This window comes from Triticum aestivum, chromosome 7B (genome assembly GCF_018294505.1).
Source record: "Triticum aestivum cultivar Chinese Spring chromosome 7B, IWGSC CS RefSeq v2.1, whole genome shotgun sequence".
NCBI lineage: Eukaryota > Viridiplantae > Streptophyta > Magnoliopsida > Poales > Poaceae > Triticum > Triticum aestivum.
In genome coordinates, this window is record NC_057813.1 from 656,714,786 (window position 1) to 656,726,834 (window position 12,049).

Genomic DNA, 12,049 nt, shown 5'->3' on the forward strand with positions numbered 1-12,049 from the left:
TTGTGGTGCTTCATGAACACTCCATGAGTTTCACACGAAAAAACTAGATGGACTTGTTTTCAAGGTGGATTTCAAGAAAGCGTACGATAAAGTCAAATGGCCTTTCCTTCAACAGGCCTTACATATGAAAGGTTTTGATGAAGCCTGGGTACGCCAGGTAGAATTTTTCACGCAAAAAGGGAATGTTGGAATTGAAGTGAATGACAACATAGGTCATTTTTTCCAGACACATAAGGGCCTGAGACAAGGTGATCTGATGTCTCCTATTTTGTTTAACATTGTGGTTGATATGTTGGCAATTCTAATAGGAAGGGCTAAGGAGGCTGGTCAGGTGGGTGGCTTGGTGCCTCATCTAGTTGATGGAGGTGTGTCTATCCTATAGTACGCTGATGATATGATCATCTTTATGGAGCACGACTTGGAAAAAGCGAGAAATATGAAGCTGGTGTTATGCTTATTTGAACAATTGACCGGGTTAAAGATTAACTTTCATAAAAGTGAATTGTTCTGTTTTGGTAGAGCCAATGAGGAACAAGAGGCTTATAGGCAATTGTTTGGGTGCGAATTGGGCACTTTACCTTTTACGTACTTAGGTATACCCATTCATCATCGTAAGCTGACAAACAGAGAATGGAAATGCATCGAGGATCGCGTTGAGAAGAAACTGAGTTGCTGGAAGGGCAAGCTCATGTCATACGGAGGCTGATTAATTCTTATTAATTCGGTGCTCACGAGTATGCCTATGTTTCTCTTGTCTTTCTTCGAAGTTCCAGTTGGAGTTAGGAAAAGGCTGGACTTCTATCGATCCCGATTCTTCTGGCAGAGCGGTGAACTAAAAAGAAAATACAGACTCGCCAAATGGGATATTATTTGTTGACCAAAAGACCAAGGGGGTCTTGACATTGAAAATCTTGAAGTCAAGAACATATGTCTTCTCAGCAAGTGGTTGTCTAAGTTGTGTGCTGAGACTGATGCCACATGGGCGCAGATTCTCCGTAGTAAGTATCTGCAGTCCAAAACTTTGTCCCAGGTGATAGTGAGACCGACAGACTCGCCTTTTTGGAAGGGGCTCATGAGAGTCAAATCAGCCTTTTTCAATAGGACAAAGTTTATTATCAGTAATGGCACTACCACGCGTTTCTGGGAGGATACCTTGCTAGGAGAGATGCTACTCGTGCTTCAGTACCCGTCCCTTTATAGTATTGTTCAACGACGTGATGCTTATGTTGCAACGATATTTTAGTCCATCCCCCTTAATATTGATTTTAGGAGGACGCTTGCCGGCAATCGTTGGGAAGTGTGACTTCATTTAGTGAGTAGACTGATGGAGGTTCAGCTATCTCAATAGCCGGATCAGTTGCGCTGGAAGCTCACTAGGTCTGAAGAGTTCACAGTTAAATCAATGTATCCCGATGTTATCAACTCTAGCGCCATTCCTAGTTCAAAATATGTTTGGAAAGTCAAATTTTCTTTGAAAATTAAAGTGTTTATGTGGTTTGTACATAAACAAGTCATATTAACTAAGGATAACTTGGCAAAGCGCAACTGGAGAGGATCTACTAGGTGTAGTTTTTGTGATCGGGAAGAAACTATCAAACACCTTTTTCTTGATTTCCCGTTGGCCAAAGTTTTGTGGAGGACGGTGCACATAGCCTTTAACATTACTCCTCCGAATTCTGTCAACACGTTATTTGGAATGTGGCTTAATGGGATAGAGTTCGAAACAGCTAGACATATTCGCATAGGAGTATGTGCTTTATTATGGGCAATTTGAAACTGCAGAAATGATTTGATTTTTAACAGAACAACAAATATTCATTTTTTGCAGGTTATCTTTCGAGCCACTGCGCTGATCCGTATGTGGTCGCTACTTAATCCGACGGAGGCCAGAGAGCGTTTGGTTACTGGATCTATCCGGTGGGAGATAGTAGCACGAGATATCTTCAAACGGTTTGGATGGCGGTCATTTAATAGGATAGACAATTAGTTTTCCTATCTTTCTTATGTCAGCCGGTTGTGGCCTTTTGGCTTTTGTGTTTTTGGCCCTTTGGCTCTTTGTGAGCTTGCCTTTACTTTTGTTTCAGATTTTAAGATCTTGTTGAACCTATTTGCTTATTTATAAAATTGGTCGTATGCATCGTTCTGATGCAGAGGCCGGGGAGTCCCCCTTTTCGAAAAAAAAACTACTGTGGCTTCTTCTCCGCCAGCTCGAGCGATTGATCTCCTCCTTTCCCATGTCGTCATGGTATCCTCGCTGACATGCGTTTGGCCTTTATGCCCTGCAGATCCACCCATGCCCTCTCCATTGCCACTCTACCGGTCCTGCAGAGAAGATCGAGAAACACAGCCTAACCCCGGTGGCCAGCTGATTCCGCGGATGATTCCACTCAAACGTAATGAACATGTATGAACAGGTTTACACTACGTCCATGCCTTTGGGGCATCTGCAGCTCCACATAATTGCTAATCAGTGGCTGGGATTTGACCTCCTCTTATACATATGTAGAGTTGCTATGTGATTAAATTTATATTGTTTTAATAATTTTCAAGCTTGGAAGATGATGATTAGTTCAAGACACTGAAAGACGTTATCTTTTTTTCGGAACTTATTCCGTGCACCAAGACTCTGTAGCAACAGATCAATAACCTACCTCTTGCTACTTTGATTCTGTTCTTCTCTAGAGAGAATAGCTTTGTAACCTGGCCGATCTCTCTAACCTCATCTATGAATTTGGTTTCTTAGAGTTCAACCATGTCAACCATGTCTTTCAAAAATAAAACTAAAATATATTCCATTTATTTATCCCACTGTTTATAGGCAATCTGGTCATACCTTTGTAGTTCATTTTGGAAGACAGTCAGAGAACATTAGCTACTAACAATAGCACAGTTTTTTTTTCCGGCGAGGACATCGATATGGATGTTGCGAGCAGGTAGATAGAGACCCACAACAACAGCCTGCTACGGACTCCACAACAAATCATCTTCATGTGGTGGCGTGAGGTGCCCAAGTGTCAGGTTGGTGGTGCAACGGCTGGCAACGGCGTGTCTGGATGCCATGCGCAGATGTGTGACAGTGGCGTACATCCTATATCGATGTATGTTTTCCTCCCTTTAACTGGATTATGATGAAATTAAGGATCACATATCATATGCATGCAAATGCCCAGACTGACCAGCACCCCATATTCAGCCCAAACGAACGCCTCAAACAGGCCTCAAACGCCCAGACTGACCAGCACCCCCATATCCAGTCAAAATATGGAGCGGATATGGGGTGGCCCGGGCACCCCGAGCCCATCCGTCTGATAGCTCGGCCCATCACTGACCCCACGGATGTCCCACAAAAAACCCATCGGCCTCGTCAGTCCGAAACCCTAGCTTACTCACGCTGCTCTCTCGCTCCGTCCTCTCCTCTCCTCTAGCCAATTCAGATCGAATCCGGCGCAATGTCGAGCTCCGGCAGTCGCTCCTACGCCGAGGTAGATCCAGATTATGAGCTTGCCCTCCGCATCGTCTTCGAGCGGTCCAAGGTGGACACCGAGGGCAGCTCCGGATCTGCAGCCTCGCCGCAGCCTCTGCTTCCCCGTCAGCACATCTCGGACGCCGGCGCTGGCCCCTCCTGGCCCATGGGTAGCTCCGACAGGCTGCCAGTGCAATCGACGCCTCCCACACGCCGTCCCACCGCCCCGCGGACTGCTGCTTCCACACACCGTCCCCTCGCCCCTCGCCCCGCCGGCTCCTGTTCCCCCTCATGGGCAGCAGTGGGTGCTTGTGCCCGCCCCACCGGCCCGGACTCGCATGCCGGAGTCGGAGGCGCGGGCCGCTCGCCGCGAGAGGCAGCGTGCAAGGAAGAGGGAGGCTCTGGAGAGCTCTTCCGCTGCCGACGCGAGTTACCGGCGGAGCCCGACGAGGACCAGCGGCTCCTCGCATAAGTCTACCGCCGGTCGTTTACGACAGTGGAGGCGGATGCCTGGCGGCTCTGCCGAAAGGACGCCAAGGCTCTTTGGCTTGCCATCGAGCAGTCCGAGCAGGAGACGTTGGAGAAGGCGAAGGAGGGGGCTCGGCTGGCCAAGCTCAGGCGCCAGCAGGACCGGGCCGTCTAGCGCCTCAAAGGCCTCGTCATCGTCGACTCCTCCGACGATGACGGGTACAACTATGCTGGTGACCAGAAGAGGAAATGGCCGGCCCGGAAATGGTGAAGTTGATTTTAATTTCAAGTTTTAGATGTAGTATATAGTTCTCTATCGTTTGTGTGAACTTTGGTGGATCTTTTGGAGAACTCTTGTGCAATTTTTATGTCCGAAGCTGATCTACGTAGTTGATCGATGTTGCATGATATAGTATGGATATAGGGGTATGGGTATAAGAGACACAAACACTAATAGGAAAAGGGCTATAGATAGGATTGACACTAATGGCGCATCAGGGTTGTAGTGCGTCACTACTATATACTAATGGCGCACTAGTTTGTGATGCGCCATTAGTGTGGAAGACACTAATGGCGCACCAGAAAAACGGTGCGCCACTAGTAATAAAGTTTTTTTTCATTTTTACATACATACTAATGGCGCATCCGACCGAAGTGCGCCATTACTAGTTCTAACTAGTAATGGCGCACTAGACAGACAGTGCGCCATTAGTATTTTTTTTTACTTTTTTGCAAAACTACTAATGGCGCACCACCTGCAGGTGCGCCATTAGTAAGCAGGCATACTAATGGCGCATTTGCTGGTGGTGCGCCATTAGTAACCTGGGACCCCAACAAGATATTTTGGACAGCCACACCTACCCACTCACTTTCCCCACTTCATTCCCTCCACCTCCTTCTCCAAACTTTCGGCTGCCTCCTCCTCCTCACCTCATTTGCACCATAGATTCATCAAAATTAAGTGGTGAAATTACCTTTTTTGATAGGTAAGTAAGGGGAAAGCTATCTTCATGTTGTAGATCTACTTTTTTTCTCCCTAGCTCGCTCCAACAACGTGCACATGCACTTTTTGTGGCCTAGCTAGATCTATGTATGTTTGTGATGTTGCATATGTTTGTGGTGTTGCATATATGTTTGTGTTTGCAGGTACCGGTATTTGAAATGCGATAGTTGCCAATATTTTGCCGGAATGTTGATTCATTTCCGTTTCGGCGAGAATTTTGGCACTATGCATTCTTTTTGGTCCTATTTTTAGGGAAGGTCATGCCAAAATTTTCTTGGTTCTAAAATATCGTTTTGCTCTACCCCGCAGGCGACCATGGTCCGCACGATGACCGAAGGCATCGTGAATAGGTTTTTGAGCTCCGCGAAGGCCGAGATGCTTCAAAAGAACGAGACGGAGATAAGATGTCCGTGTCGAAGATGCAAGCTGAAGAGCCTTATTGCGGACCCGGATTCCGGGCAGGTGCGGGACCACCTGCTCTTGCGTGGTTTCATGGATGGCTATCGGTGGCAAGGTGATGAAGATGACTATGAAGTCGTCCATGGGGGCGGGCAAGAAATGAGGAAGGGCAACAAGACAACCACCGCGGTGAGGGCGGGCGAGAAGACGAAGAATCTCCAGGACATGATCACGACGGTGATGCTGTACACAGTCATCATGTAGAAGATGTCGTACATGATGATGAGGAAGATCAAGACGAAGGGCATGATCATGAAGATGAAGATGCCGGAGCAGACGACGATGGAGGCTGGGTGCAGGACCCTCATATTCAAGAGTTGCTTCTCAAGCAGACGGATAACGCAAGAGCTGCCGCCCGAGAGAAAGCCAAGCTGGATCAACTGGAGATAGACGCGGTTACTCCATTGTATGAAGGATGCAGGCCCGAGGATACCCGCCTGAAAGTAACGCTCATGGCTCTGGAGATGAAGGTAAAACACAAAATGACCGACGCATGCTTCGACGAGAACATGTCATTCTGGCACGAACGTCTTCCCAAGGGGAACAAGTGCCCGACCAGTTTCGAGGAGGCGAAGAAAATCGTGTGTCCTCTGGATTTACCGCACGTGAAATACCATGTGTGCATGAACAATTGCATCATTTATCGGGACGAGCACGCGGAGTCTACCATATGTCCGGTGTGCGGCGTCACTCGATACAAGAAGAGGAAGAAAGCTCCTCGAAAATCGGTGTGGTACTTTCCGATCACTCCTCGTCTGCAGCGGTATTTCGCGGACCCTAAGGTAGCAAAGCTCCTGCGTTGGCACGCGGATAGGGAGGAGAAGAAGCGGGAAGATGACGGAAATGATCCGGAGATAAATAAAAAAGACAAGATGCTGAGTCACCCTAAGGATGCGAGCCAGTGGCAAGCGTTGAACTTCGAATACCCAGAATTTGGGAAGGATCCAAGGAACATCGTGCTGGGCGCGAGCACCGATGGAGTCAATCCGTTTGGCAGCCAGAGAAGCACACATAGCACCTGGCCTGTGTTTGTGTGGATGTACAACCTTCCCCCCTGGTTGTGCATGAAGAGGAAGTACATTCACATGAGTATGCTAATTGAAGGGCCGAAACAACCAGGGAACGACATCAATCTGTATCTGGGGCTGCTGAAGGAGGAGCTAGACACGCTGTGGAAAACGCCAGCCAATACGTGGGACGCCGCAGAGAAAGAATATTTCCCTATGAGAGCCGCACTGCTCACGACGGTGCACGACTATCTCGGTTACGGATATCTCGCGGGGCAGGTAGTCCACGGATTTTCTGGATGCGTAAGGTGCATGGATGACACAACGTATCGCCAGCTAGATAGAGATCCCGGGTCTTCGAAAACCGTGTTCATGGGACATCGAAGGTGGCTTCGCGACGATGACCCGTGGAGGAAACGCAAGGATCTGTTCGATGGTGAAACCGAACCCCGAAAACGCCCGTGTACGAGGAGCGGCGAGGAAATAGACGAGCTGTTGAAAAATTGGAAAGACTGCCCACTGCCGGGAAAGAAGCAAAAGGCGCCAGAGCCGGGAAAGAAGCGAAAGGCGCCAGAGCCGCTGCTGAAGGTATGGAAAACGAGGTCTGTTTTCTGGGACTTGCCGTACTGGAAGATCCACTGTGTGCCTCACAGCCTTGATGTCATGCATATCACGAAGAACGTGTGCGAGAGTCTGCTTGGTACCCTGCTCAACATGCCAGAGAGGACCAAAGATGGGCCGAAAGCAAGGGCAGACTTGAAATCAATGGGCATCAGGCAGGAGCTTCACGCTAATGATGATGATGATGATGATGAGGCGAAGCAGGACACAGAAAGTCGTCGCAAAGGCAAAAAGGCCAAGAAGACCGGAAATGACTACCCTCCCGCGTGCTTCACTCTAAGTCAGGAGGAGATCGAGCAGTTTTTCACCTGCCTCCTAGGAGTAAAACTTCCTTACGGTTACGCGGGGAAGATAAGCAGATACCTAGACCCAGCGAAGCAGAAGTTCAGCGGGATGAAGTCTCACGACTGTCACGTGCTGATGACGCAGATACTTCCAGTTGCAATCCGTGGGATCATGGACGCGCACGTCCGTGAAACGCTATTTGGCCTATGCAACTTTTTCGACGTCATCTCTCGGAAGTCGATTGGCGTGAGGCAACTCAGAAGGCTACAGGAAGAGATCGTGGTGATACTATGCGAGCTTGAGATGTACTTCCCGCCCGCATTCTTCGACGTTATGGTGCATCTGCTGGTCCATATCGTGGAGGATATCATCCAACTCGGGCCGACGTTCCTGCACAGCATGATGCCGTTCGAAAGGATGAATGGTGTCATCAAAGGATACGTTCGCAACATGTCACGTCCAGAGGGAAGTATAGCCAGGGGCTTTCTGACCGAAGAGTGCATCTCCTACTGCACGAATTATCTAGGCATCGAGAACCCCGTTGGTCTGCCCGTCAACAGGCACCTCGGCAGGCTCGCTGGATGGGGTCACCGTGAGGGTCGCCGCGAAATGCATGTCGACTTCGAGGGTCGACTCGCCGACTTTGAAAGAGCAAACCTAGTCGCGCTACAACACATAGACGTGGTCGATCCTTGGGTGGTAGAGCACAAAACCTTTATTGAGAAGACGTACAATGACCGAGGCCAACAGAGGACGGACGGAGATATAATCAAAGAGCACAACTCATGTTTCACGCGTTGGTTCAAGCAGAAGCTTCTGTCGTACCCTTTACATGAGGATTCTTCCGCGGAAGAACAACTCATATTCGCCTTGTCACAGGGCGCCGAGCACAACCTGATGACCTATGAGGCGTACGATATCAACGGCTACACATTCTACACCGAGAACAAGGACATGAAGAGCGATGGTTATCAGAACTCCGGGGTAACGATGGAATCCTACACCGGCAACGACAAGGACAGATACTACGGAAGGATCGAGGAGATCTGGGAGCTGAGCTACGCTGGAGAGAAGGTCCCGATGTTCCGTGTCAGATGGGCCAAGAGCGTCCTAAAAGAAGACCAGTATTTCACCACCATGGTTATACCCGAAGCCAAATCCAAGACCGCGGGCGCAAACGTCACCGCGAAAAATGAGCCATGGGTACTGGCTTCCCAAGTGGACCAATGCTTCTTCATTACCGACCCGCCAAAGCCCAGTCGTGTTGTTGTGAGGAGAGGCAAAAGGAAGATCATCGGAATGGATGGAGTAGCCAATGAGCAAGACTTCGACAAGTATGGCGACCCGAAGATCGAACATGACGACGACGATGAAGTAGCAGCACACACCACAAGAAGAAGCAGGACCACCCTACCTAAAGGACGTCCGTTCCACAGAAGAACTCCATTTGCGAAAAAGAAGGGCAAGAAGATTGTGAACAGATAGCTAGCTAAGATCGATTGTATTTAAATTGTAGCCTTCATTTCTTGGGCACTTTTTGATATCATGAATATTTTTAAATTTCATGGGCACTTTTTGAATTCATGAATATTTTTTCAAATTTGATGATATTTTTTCATATTCAATACGAAAAAATATTCATATTGAATATTCATGAGGACACTCGATCTCGATCCCCCTCCCTCTCGATAGCTATCCCCCTCGCCAGATCCCCCTCGCCGCCGAGCACCCCCCGCACCCTCCCCCCGCTCCACCGCCGCCGCCGACCCCCCGCACCCTCCCCCGCTCCACCGCCGCCGACGAACCACCGCACCCTCCCCCGCTCCACCGCCGCGGACGACCCACCGCACCCTCCCCCGCTCCACCGCCGCCGCCGACACCCCGCACCCTCCCCCGGCCCGCTCCACCGCCGCCGCCGACACCCGCACCCTCCCCCACTTTTTGAAGATATTTTTAAATAACAAATTTGATGATATCTTCAAATAAAAAAATTGATGATATTTTCAATAAAAATAAAAAAACAAATTTGATGATATTTCAAAAAAAAAAAACTGATGATATCTTCTGTTCTAGTCCTCATGAAAATAACAAATTTGACAAAAAATAAATTATTAGATGCAACAAGAAATAATGAAAAAAGATGTTACTAATGGCGCACCAGAGGAGGGTGCGCCATTGCTGTCAAAAAAAGATACTAATGGCGCACCAGAGGAGCGTGCGCCATTGCTATCAGAAAAAACTACTAATGGCGCACCACAGGGTCGTGCGCCATTGCTATAGCTGGATACCCCTTCGCCTGAACCCCCCTTCCCTCTCCCTCGCCAGATCCCCCTTCCCTCCCCCGCCACACCCGCTCCGACGACCCCCGGCCCGCTCCAACGACCCCCGCGCCCACTCTACACCCGCTCCGGCTCCCCCGCGCCCGCTCCGACATCCCCCGCAACCGCTCCACACCCTAGCACCTCCCCACTTCCCCTCCCCTCGCGCTGCTTCACCCGACTAGGTCGTCCCCATCGACACCACGTCATCCCCACGACCACCGTCGTCCCCGCACCCCACCAAGGAGTCCAGGAGCTCTACAGTGTTCTTCTACATAATCTACGGCCAGCCGTTCGAGCTCGACAACTCTGCATCATGCGGATCGAGGTCTTCTTCCACCTCCAGCCGCCGCGGCCTCACCGTCGATCCGCGTCACCTCGTCAACCCCGACCCCGCACGAGCTCGCCATCGTCTTCCTCTCGGTGAGCTGCACCGGTTCCCCTTCCCTCCCCCCTAGATTTCGTCGCCGTAGACTGTCGCACCACCGCGCCCAGCTCCTGGTTGCCGCCCCCCCGTGGTCGTGCTCCCCTCGGCCCTAGTCGCGCCCTGGCCCCGCCCAGGCGCGCTCACCGCATCGCGACCGCGCCTCCACTATGCCCGGGCCGCGCCCTGGCCCCGCCCAGGCGCGCTCACAGAACCGCGATCGCGCCTCCACTACGCTCGGGCCACGCACAGCCATGCTTTGTGGGACCGTTACTTCACTGTCATGTGCTGCCGTGACTTGCTAACCAAATTGGTTTGTGTCAGTTTCACAAACTTGCAGGCTTATAGAATTAGAAATACTACTGTATTGGATACCCTCACTGCCATGGGCTTTCTATTATTAGTCAAGTAGTATGCTTAGAATCTTGTTGGGAGAGTAAAGCTTGGCTTTAAGTTTTTTCTTGTATGTGGGGATTGCTACAGCTCATACAGGAGAAAATTGATAACTACTATGTCATTGTGTACTCCCTCCGTGCCAAGTGTAATGCCAAGTTTAGATTGGTCAATATGGTTCTCGTTTTTAAATTTTTTACATGCTCTCATTTTTTTGTGTGGGTAATGTTTTATATGCTCTTTATCTCTTCCCTTGACAGACATTCGACGAGGCAGTGGGCGATATAGCTTTCTAGCTCCTTAGGGGGGTTGTTCCTCTTTACAGGTGTGTTAAACAGGGTTTTATGTGGTCATATGGAGTTTATTAGGTAGAGAAAGTACCTTGTGATTTTCTAATTTTGGACATATATCAAGTCTCACCAAGACATCTTCATTACAACACTCAGCTTATCCAAGACATCTTCATTACATTCTAGACAGGATAGAAGCCTACTTTGTTTAGAAATAGAGTCAGAATTTGAAAAGGAAAACCCTTAAGCCAAACATACAACAAGCATTGACAACATAAGTGGAGACACTAATTTTCTCTGACTTGTGGAGGCTCTAATCCTCAGGGATCATGGCTAAAATAATTTTCCATGCCTGATTAGTGATTATCTGAATCAGTTTGTAAACTGTAGAGGTGGTTAGGCTCTGGTTAAAAATAAAAACAATAATAGAAGTTTTGTATTTTCTAAGTAAAAAACCCCACATATGCACCAGGATGTGATCTGTCAGAACCAAAGTAGACCTAGCTCTGCATTAGTTGTTTTGTGCTTCAAGTGTCCCAGTCAAGGACAAACTGAGTGGTTGCAAAATAATATTATGTGGTCAATGTGGATTTACTATTTTCTGGTGATAGTTCTGAACTGGTAAATAAGTTAACATGCGTAAGTGAGACTTGGCATTTTAAAGCTTAGGGTCTTCAACTTCAACTATGAATTGGGATGATAATGTTATTTTGCCTTCTTAACAGAATGGTGTCATAATCAGAACAAAGCTGCTGCAAATGCATACCTTTTTTTACAAGTGCATCTGCACCTTCTGATCCATTTAGAGTTATCATAAATATATTTCCAAGGTTTTTTTCATTTCACTGTAGAGTCTTTGCTTCTGGACTCAATGCACATTCATCAGTCATAAGAGATAAATACTAGTAAGTCAAGGGCACCAGAATTTGATCATGCCTCTTTTGAGAAGTATGTCTATTGATTCAAAATTGCCATGGCAAAAATATGTTTCAGAAAATGACATGGACTAAAATGTTCTATAGATCATGATCCATAGACAAAAAAATGCCATGATCCATACAGTATAAATTCCATGATGCATAGGCTATATTTGCCATGGGAGATGGCAATTTTGTTGGATCATGATCCAGAGATTAAAAAAATGCATAGACTATAATTTCCTGGCATGATCCATAGAATAAAAATGTAGAATAAAAAATGCCATGATCCATACACTATAATTTTCATGATGCATAGACTATATTTGCCATGGCCCGGTGCAAAAGAAATTTGCCATGTTGCAAAAAGAAAAGAAATTTGCCATGGTGCATATAGTAAA